Source organism: Protomyctophum parallelum (genome assembly GCF_964188405.1).
Source record: "Protomyctophum parallelum genome assembly, chromosome: 1".
Lineage (NCBI taxonomy): Eukaryota > Metazoa > Chordata > Actinopteri > Myctophiformes > Myctophidae > Protomyctophum > Protomyctophum parallelum.
The window spans coordinates 55,173,666-55,183,633 of NC_139697.1; the positions used below are offsets into that span (position 1 = coordinate 55,173,666).

General features: G+C 45.1%; 1 protein-coding gene across 1 annotated transcript in view; it reads left to right on the plus strand.

The window, feature by feature from the left end:
- Positions 1 to 232: 232 nt before the first annotated feature.
- dchs1b (dachsous cadherin-related 1b) overlaps positions 233 to 9,968 on the plus strand; it is a 142,261-nt gene continuing 132,525 nt past the window's right edge. The window contains exon 1 of the mRNA XM_083778707.1: positions 233 to 630. The gene's annotated coding sequence lies outside the window, so the exon portion shown is untranslated. The remainder of the gene's footprint in view (positions 631 to 9,968) is intronic.

A 9,968-nucleotide genomic window follows, 5' to 3' on the forward strand; every position in this document is an offset into this window, starting at 1 on the left:
TGTCGAATAAATTAGCAAGCCCCAAATCGGAGACGGGAGGAGGAGGATACCAGAGAGGAGAGGAGAAGGGGGGCTGGGCCTGGTGCTGGTGGCGGTGTAGGTTGTCCGACTCCTCTCTCTTCTGTCTCAACTCACACACACTATACACGTACACGCGCGCACACACACAGGCTCATCCGTTGGATGCTGTGAGAGAGAGAGAGAGAGAGAGAGAGAGAGAGAGGAGAGAGAACCCCGTTATATCTGTGAAACAGCAGGCTCAGTGCTGCGGACCACACGGCTCTGCGGATATATATATATACGCGCTCACCTGGCAAGGGACACACGCGCTCATACCGCCATCCGTGGGACCAACCCAGCAATCATTCGGAATAGAAAATCGGGGAATTTTGCCTGTAATCTTTGTTCTTTCACCTTTATTTCTTGAATTGTGGATATTATGTTAGAAAAGCCCCGTGCAGCTGCTCACCACGGTTCATTCAAGATTCTGTGCCCGGCTGGTGGATTGTCTTTGCTGTGAGTGAGTGGTCGGTAGTGGGGAATTGGAGACCGGTTTGCATACTAATCGTCGGGATTCGGAGGGGACATCGGGAACCACACATCCAGAGCAGCGGAGCGGCTCAGATGAATGTAAGTGACAGCGCTTTTCTTCTCCTCGCCGTGCGTCTCTGCACGGTTCATGTTAGCTATACGGAATTAGAGCTATGGAGATATAGGTTCACGTGTGACTGTTTAATTGAATAGTAGAGCTATATATGATGCATTCCAATAAGGCATTGAATGCAGCATCTCATTGTGTCGCCTTTATATGGGGGTGTTTCTATAATTATAGCTGTATCGGCTATTATTATATAGCCTATGGGTGCCGAATCCACCTTGCATGAATCCAACCAAACGGACTAGTACTACTACACTGTCTACAGTGTGTGTCCATGCGGAGCTGACTACAATGGGAAAGGGGATCAATGGGTTGGTATTGGTGCAGCTGTCTCAGCTAAAGGAGGAGTGAGGAGGACTGAGCCTGATATTGATCACTGTTACTGATCAATTGCTATTAAACGAAGGCCCATATAAGGGTTTTTAAATTAGACACCACCTCCCCATTAAACAAAACACGAGGACCCAGCTCATTATTTGGAATTCTGATTGGGTGTGTGTGTTATGGTATGGAACAGGCTAAGCCTGAGTGAATGTTAGGTCGCTGGTTTTCTCTCAGGGACTGCCAGCTCAGAGAGTAGGCTAGGCTATAGGGGGAGAATATAATTTATTCTGGAGGGCTGACAGAACCAGCAGCAAAATAGGGAAGCACCACGAATTGAAGTTAGTGGCCTCAGGCCCTCAGCATCAACCTGGTCTACTCTGCATAGATAGAAGAAATCCTGGAGAGACCTCAGCTCAGCTATTTTAGCAGCTGTGGAGCTGTGGCTTGACTAGGACATAATGTTATGCTGCTGTTTACAGGCATGTAGCCTACACTAATTGTTTCAGATTAGCCTGTCTGGACCCCCCCCCCTCCCCTTTGGTGAGCGGTGTGCTTGGTTCGCATGCCGGATTCCCAGGTGTGAATCCAGGTGGTTATATTGGTGGCCTAGCTGGATCCGGGGAGGTCAAAGTAGTGTGAATTTAGCAGAGCAGCCCTGCCTGTAGCCCTCAGAAGACTAATATCTCCTTTTAGCTGCCTGGGGGTTCCCCTGTGGATGAGTGCTGGATGTTTGGTTTCCCATGTGCAAGAACGGGGTCCAAATCCAGGTGGTAACATAATGCATAACATATAGGCTACTGCAGGCCAATTCTGAGACAGAGGTGTGGTGCAGGGTTTTGAACTTGAGACTACACCAGGTGATTTCACTAATTCTTAACCCCCTCTCTGGTTTGAAGGTATTCTGTAGTGTTTTGTTTTGAATGAAAACAAATATACCTCCATGACTGAATACCACTGGCTATACTACTGCGCTTGTATGTGTTATACCAGTAACCTGCTATCAGAATCACCATAATTCAAATAGGCAATATAACACCTATAGTATATATAACGCCCAACTCATTGTGAAATTAAGTGGTCCGCAGCTTTCCCAACTTGTAAAGGAAATACACAGTCCTGTTATAAATAGGTTCTGACACAAGTGCTCTTTTCTCACTAACTCCAAATGTTTTTATTGCTGCCAATTTCTGTCTGGATATGATTACGTGCCCAAGGGCTAGAAACGGGAGACATGGGGCACTTATAAGTACCTAGCCACAATAGTTATTCTAGTCATATCTGGTGTCAAATGGCATTCGCAGCTCCCGTTTTTTCTCCTGCAAGGGGATATAGCTATGGGTCCCCTACGTTATTACACTATCCACTTACATGATTCCACATGCTCTGACTCTGTGCTAGCCTCCTCAGCCTCCAGTCTGTATACAATCCACTAAGGGCTTGGTTTCTCCCACAGCGATGAGGCGTGTAGGGCACCCGTCTGAAAAAAGCGAGCCGCTCTATAACAGAAACCATATGGATTGCTGCTGCGACTGCACATAGCCTGTGTTTATATGTTATGTTGTACAACTTATAATTGCTCGCATTGTCTGCTCAGAAGAGCATTGTCTTCTTAATATTGGTATATTTTTAACTAATCATTTGATTCAGTTATCAGAATCATTTTTGTCATCACATTTTGTTTGTTCAGCATTCAAAGTAAACCATATCCATAAGGAATTATGTGTTGAGTTTTGCTAAGAATAATGAAAAGTGGATATTACAATTTTGGTGTGATCTGCCTCTCTCCAGGAGACACTATAGTAGACACTCATGGGAACCATGGGACCGTTCCATCAGGGTGAAGACCAGCTTTTCAACAGTGTAGTTTTGGCTCTGATGTGGCTGATTTTACAGTACTTCGCAACAAGTCTGCACACGTTCTCAAAGGATCTTGGCATATTGTTGCTGCTTCCCTGGGGCACAGATGATGATTTCTGGACCATATTTGATTAGTTGTTTTCGTGCCCCATTCACTAATTCTAATGATATCATTTTAAATGACAGTAGTGATTGGGGCATGTTTGGGTTTTCGCCCCACTAGCGACAGGGCTCTAAGAATGATGCATACAGATGTTAGAGGTCTTTCGTTTTGACATACCAGTTACCGGTAAATGTACAAACTATGCAGCTAGTTTACCCATTTTGTCGCAATACCGTAAGGCAGTAAATGCTTGATTCATATTTTCCATTTCTTATCAACTGAAATCAAGTGAAAATTGGGTTTAACCAATAGGTTTGGCATTTCACTGGACATGCTGGTTGATCTGTGAAAATGATATCACGCTATAGGATGTGGATTGGCTGTTATAGGCCTGAAAATCCTCACTTTTTAGTGAGTTGCAATGGTGGCACTAACTGTAGCACTTGAGCATAGACAACAGTGAAACCACACTGTGTATCTGTACCACCCACTTTGATGCCAACCTACTGTACACAACATTCATTGTCTTCTATGTGGTCTTGAGCAACCTCACATAGAGACTGACCACTTTGTCTCATCCTCCATGCCATTTTCTGGGGATCCGGCTCTGATGAAAATGCCCCCTGTGGCCTCTTTCTAAATGAGGATGATAGCAACAAAAACAACTGCACTGTTACCTTGTCCCAGAGAGAGAGAGAGAGAGGGGGGGGGGCATAGAGAGAGAGTCAAAACACAAAAGAGAGTCAAAAAGGGAGTTTGAGAGAGAGAGAGAGAGAGAGAGAGAGATGAATGAATGTTGATTGTTGAGACTTCCCTTGTAATCTTCCCACCCTGAAATGTTGCAGCTGAAACCAAAATGAGTGCAAATGAATCCCAACTGTTTTTTCCTGGGTTTTTGTTTCTCATATGGGAAGTCAACTTCTCAACACAAACATCGGAAAGTGACTCATGTCTCTCTCTCTCTCTCTCTCTCTCTCTCTCTCTCTCTCTCACATGTACACACACACACACACACACACACACACACACATGCACCGTACAGTATGCACGCACGCTACACACACGCACAGGATGAAAGCAAACAGAATTACACAAATAAGGTTGTTCTCAAATAAGCTTGTTCTCCCGTTCCCATGCTCCACAAGTAGCTAGTAGAAATATTTACCCTACATCTTTCAATCATCGCACACAGCTGATGCCAGCGGTGTGTGTTGGCGTTCTTATTTACTCCTCAGACCACTGGTTGTTTTGTGCCTGGCTGGTACTGCTGTTTTCTGTCCTAAGAGCTAGCCTAGCCCTAGTTCCTACAGTATATAGGTCTGTAGGACTAGTCCCTTAGACAATGATACAGAGTATATGATATTAGTAAACTAAACTTACTGGACTCACTGGATAGAAAACCAGTTCTGCAAGCGGTAACAGGACAACTCACCCCTTTTTCCATTTTCCTCCCGGGAATGTTCCCCAGTGAGGGGTGGGAGAGGCTGGACAGCAGACGGCTGGACTTTGAATTTCTATACTAAACTATTCTAAACTATAAACTTTCAAGACAGCAGACAGCTGTACAAAGTACAAATATAATTCATGAAAAGCTACTACAGTGAAGTCAGTTCACAGAAGTTGTTGTAGGCCATGTGGGGATTGTCTGACGACGTATGATATACTAAATTCTACTAAAATGTTTATAGGGTCAATATAAGTAAAATAATATAGCCTTTCCATAGGAGTATCTTTTTATATTTTTCCAAAAAGAATAGCCAATAGCATATTACAAAGTTATCCCCCTGACTGGGGAAAATTCCGGGAGGAAAAACGGGTAAGCACCAGTGTCCAGTATTCCTACAGGCGATCGCTAATGGGACCACTGCCTAAAAGTTATATTTATGCTTTTGCAACAACATAAAAAAAAAAAAAAAGTTGTTTTCCCAGAATCAAACAATACATTTCAAACCAGTTCAGTGTCAAACATGATGGTGTTATGGATGGATGTGTTATGGATTTCCTGTGGGACAGCGGCTTAATATGTAAATGTCATTTTCAACAGCATAAAAACTAAACTAAACTCATATGTCCCTTTTAATTCTCATTCTGAACTAAAGCATTGTGCATTCTGCACAGGATAATAATGGCCAAATGAGAGACTAGGCTTCACTGCAGTCGAATAATACCAATGCACTTTGACTTGCAGATGACTTGCTGGCTTTAATCAGGGCTTTGTTCATTTATTGTAACGTTAGAAGCAGCAGCAGCAGTCAAGTTAACGGCCCCAGTCGGTATTGTGGCGATTGCGTTAAGGCACTGTTGCCCTGGACAGCCACTTCCATTTCAATCCATCAACATCTTGGGGAAGGCTGAGGTTATTAATGACCATAGTAGCAGGGTGATAGGAAAATAAGATTTCCATTGACAAAGAATCCCACTCCTGATTGCCCCGCATCTCATTAAACGTACCCATGGGGCCTCTCGGTTGCCATGGCGCCACAATCACTAAAGTCTGCTGCCTCCTGGCTGGATGCTGTGATAGTCATGAAATGTAATTATACCATTGTGAGATCTGAATTTGGATGTGATTGGGTGGTTGTGTATGTATCCATTTTATCTGTGATGGTGCGCGTCAGTGTGCGTTGTAACTACCATCGTTAATGTAGTGGGTGCAGATTTAAGATGCATTTGCAACCTCTGTGGACTGTGTGCTTCAACACCATCGCAAGCTTGCATACAACAAGGCACTGCTCAGCGATGGAGTATATACCAACTGCTGCTTGGTAGACCTTCCCATGAGCAGCTACTGGGAAGAGAGGCGTTGGACCTGGCCTTCTAGCGGTGTGTCCATCCGCTGTTGGAACAACAGTGGGTGGATTTTGGGCCCATGGGATTAGCCACGCTACCGGGAACGATATGACACCGGGCGGCAACGCAGGAGTGGACTGGGAAATTGTTTCCTCTGGTGGTCCAGCCTGAGACATACTGCGACATACTGAGACATACCGCGGACTGGTTGTTGGTGGCCGGTGTAGGATGCATGCAGGCTACAATACTTGTGCCCATGGAATGACATTATTATTGTATCGCAACATTATTCCTTGATTTTGTGGATGCAACTTGAACTTGAACACCTGAACTATTTATGTCCTTTTTCTTTGTGTGGACATAAATTGTTGAAATGTGTGTGTGTGTGCGTGTGCGTGTGTGTGTGTATTTGTGTGCGCATGCACGTGTGTGTATATGTATAAATGTGTGAGAGATGGTGCATGCATTTGCGTTTTTTATAAAGAGAAGTGTGTGTGACAGAGATATCGGTGCGTGCGCGCGGGTATGTGTGACTGTGTGTTTGCTGATATGCACTCTGTAAGTTGTGTGCGACACATCTTCCTTCCTTTCTCACAGAATCTGTCCATTAGTTTTAAAACAGCTTTTTACAGTATTTTACTCATTCCAAGCAAAACCTCCATATGCGATCAGCCAGAGCCATAACTTATCTCTGCTGGCGTCTGTTCCAACCTGGTGATGTCAGCTGGCCCGTTTCCATCCACTCCCTTCACAAGAGGACCTATCAATTTATCTGCTCTGCTCTGGGGAAGATATTACTTTCTGTCTGACTCAGTCAATCAGAGGAAATTACTGCTACTAGCCTGTCAGACTCAGGCTGAAGGGCTGAGGAGACGTAGCGCTTCCATTTATTTGTGTTTGTTCCGAGGCCCATCTGTGATGTAACTACCTTCAGAGTGTGTTCAGGTCTATGTCCAGAGCTGCAAAGGCTCCTGTGTGTCTCCTAACGGGGCCGCCTGTTATTTTCTTTTACCTCTGATGATTGGGGGGGTGACTGAACTGGGATGACTGGTGAAACAAAAGGAAACCCGTAAGGAACAAAGTAGCTGCATGCCCTTCTGCGTCGCTGTAGAAAAGGTTTCTCCTCGGTTGGTTCAGACACACTTCCACAAAATGAATTCCAAGTGTCAAGTGTCGCGAGTTGCTTGAGTGTAATTCTCGAATTTGACTGCAGAAGTTCATCCAACCTGGCTGGCCAGCAGCATGCATGCAGCCAAACCAGGCCTTGAAGGCGGCCCATGATTAGGATCTGGGATAATGACTGCTGGAAATAAGTTGTTATATTCCTGGAGGAAGACCCAGATGGAGGTCCTTTTAAGGCCCTGGTGTTGTCCATGGCTCCCCCAGGCTGGGCTCCTCCAGGGTGGGTTGGAACGAACTCTGACTCAAGCCAGAAAGTGGAGTGTGGATGGATCGATGGAGCTCTGGGTTTCTCATTATTATGGTAGTAAAGGGCGATCAGTGTGTGTGTGTGTGTGTGTGTGTGTGTGTGTGTGTGTGTGTGTGTGTGTGTGTGTGTGTGTGTGTGTGTGTGCGTGTGCGCGTGCGTGTGTGTGTGTGTGTGTGTGTGTGTGTGTGCATGTGCGTGCGTGCATCTGTCCATATGTCTTGGTGTGTGATTCTGTTCCATTCATCTGTCTAGTTGAACTAGCTACCTGACACATTGAGATATCTCAGTCCAGTCTGTGAGACAGAGAGACCCTTTAATCTGTTAATTTATACTGCTAAACAGAGGCTGCGGGCAGACATGCTTCCGAACGAATTCATACATGAATTAATAAGTGCACAAACTAGATGAATATTCCATTGACTGCAGACTTACAGTTGAAAGGAAATATGGTAACTGTCTTTTTAGGCCTTCCTTCTCTGATGGATATAAGCAGAGTGTCTTTCTAATGGCAGAGAGAGAGAGACTGCATGCATTTGCATTCTCTAGCCCCTCATGTGTTTTTAATGATGTAACAGAGATGACCTGAGCACCAGGTAATTTCAGACACTACAGTGATGAGCGCTGCGTGTAGGACACTGCAGCTCAGGTGGCGTTATATATGTGTCATACAAGCTATGGGGTTGGGAGTACAACGATGTGTGTGGGTGGCTGTCCTGAGGAGAACAGAGGATGGAGAGAATAGTGGAAAGAATAGTAATCGAGGAATCAGGAATTTAGCTTTTCTCACAAAGTTGGGGAAGCTAATGTAAAGTCACATTTCTTATGGCTTATGCTGACCATTCTGCTGTAGAAAATGCAGGCTGTTGATTGGCGTAGCCTATGTCAGTCTTAAACACATCTCTTGCATCTGGCTTTTGCTTTTTTCCTGTTATCCTTTTAAAGCCAATCCTCAGTCATTTTAACTCAAAGACTGTACAACTGTAACCTGTCACATTTGTACACTCTCAGAGTTAAATGAACGCTAAGGATTTTACCGGGCACTCTCATGCCACAGACAAGTTGATAGTTCATTATGAAGGATTAACATACAGGCCATGGCTCTTTGTGCTAAGGCTTAACCAGGGGCGTCATAACGGAGGAACCCAATACAGGCACATTCCTTTGTTGTTCAGCTGTCGTCCTCGGTAACCAGGGAGCCACCGACTCTAAGGAATTTAATAACTAATAAGCAGCCAAGTCTCTTGTCCTTAATCTGAGAGAGAGAGAGAGAGAGAGAGAGAGAGAGAGAGAGAGAAATGCACATAATATATATTTGATTGAAAGTTGCTTTGTTCTGTTTACAAATTCCTTTATTCTAGTAGGCCTATAATTTGATTGTAAATGCATTTCTTAGTTTTGTTTTTAATTGTTTTAAATCCATACTTTCTTTGGCAAAGTAAGCGTATGTTTCCCATGCCAATAAATTGCCATTGAATTGAAGAGAGAGCGATAGACAGAGAGGTGCATAATTGCAGATTGATAAACCGCCCGAGAGTCATCTGTCAAATGAGAAGGAATTTGTGTGTGAAAGTGTGAACCCCTCTCATAACATCGTTTGAAGCCTAACAACAAAGATCCTTGTCCGTCACAGTGAATTAAGTCCTATAGGAACACTGTCTGTGTCTGTCCTCGTCTCTAATGACATGAGCTCATTGAGCTTACACACTTTGAAAAGAAAAGCTTTATATTAATGACTTCACTGACACATCATCATGACCTGAGGGGACTCGGTGAGAGGCACGTTTTTCACATTGTGCTAAAAGGAGGGATGCAGACTCATTTGGAGCAGTTGGGGTAAAGTGTCTTGCTCAAGGACACTTCAATACTAACTAACCAAGCGGGATGCAGGTATAGAATCGGGAACCGTTGGATTCCTATGAGCCACTGCCCTCTCTACCCCAGGAGCCCTAGGGTACCCTCTCTACCCCAGGAGCCCTAGGGTACCCTCTCTACCCCAGGAGCCCTAGGGTACCCTCTCTACCCCAGGAGCCCTAGGGTACCCTCTCTACCCCAGGAGCCCTGGGGTACCCTACCCTCTCTACCCCAGGAGCCCTGGGGTACCCTCTCTACCCCAGGAGCCCTATAGGGTACCCTCTCTACCCCAGGAGCCCTGGGGTACCCTCTCTACCCCAGGAGCCCTGGGGTACCCTCTCTACCCCAGGAGCCACTGCCCTCCCATGTGTATCACCACATGCTTGGGTGTACATGCAGAGTCATGGACATTGGGTGTATGCGTGACGTGTGCACGTGTATTTTTGTGTGTGTCTGTCTGCGTGTGCATGCATGAATGTACATGCATGTCTTTGTGTGAGTGCGCGCACATACACTTACTGTATGTGCATGCCCCTCTGTGTTCTGCACACGACACATCCAGAGGTGCATTTGACAGGACCAACATGCATGTTGCCATACTTAATTCATCTATTTTGTATACATTAGATTTTTACCATAATTTACCCATGTGTATGAATCCAAATGGACCTCTTATGAGTCCATTTGGTTACATTCCTAGTACTTTCCCTCTATTGGGAGTCGGAGAGAGAGAGGGATGAAATGTACGGCCATCAGCACAAACATTAAATGTGTAAATGAAACGGCGGTGTTGTCTTGTGGAGGGCTGTGGACGGTGTGCTAGTGTGTTGGTGAGAGAGAAACAAACCATTCCATTGCGTTGAGGTGCTTATTTGTCTCACTTCCTCCAGCGAGGTAATATTGTTTGACAGATCGCTCATGGTACAGGGGGGCTCTGTCTGGTCCTTTGGGCCCCC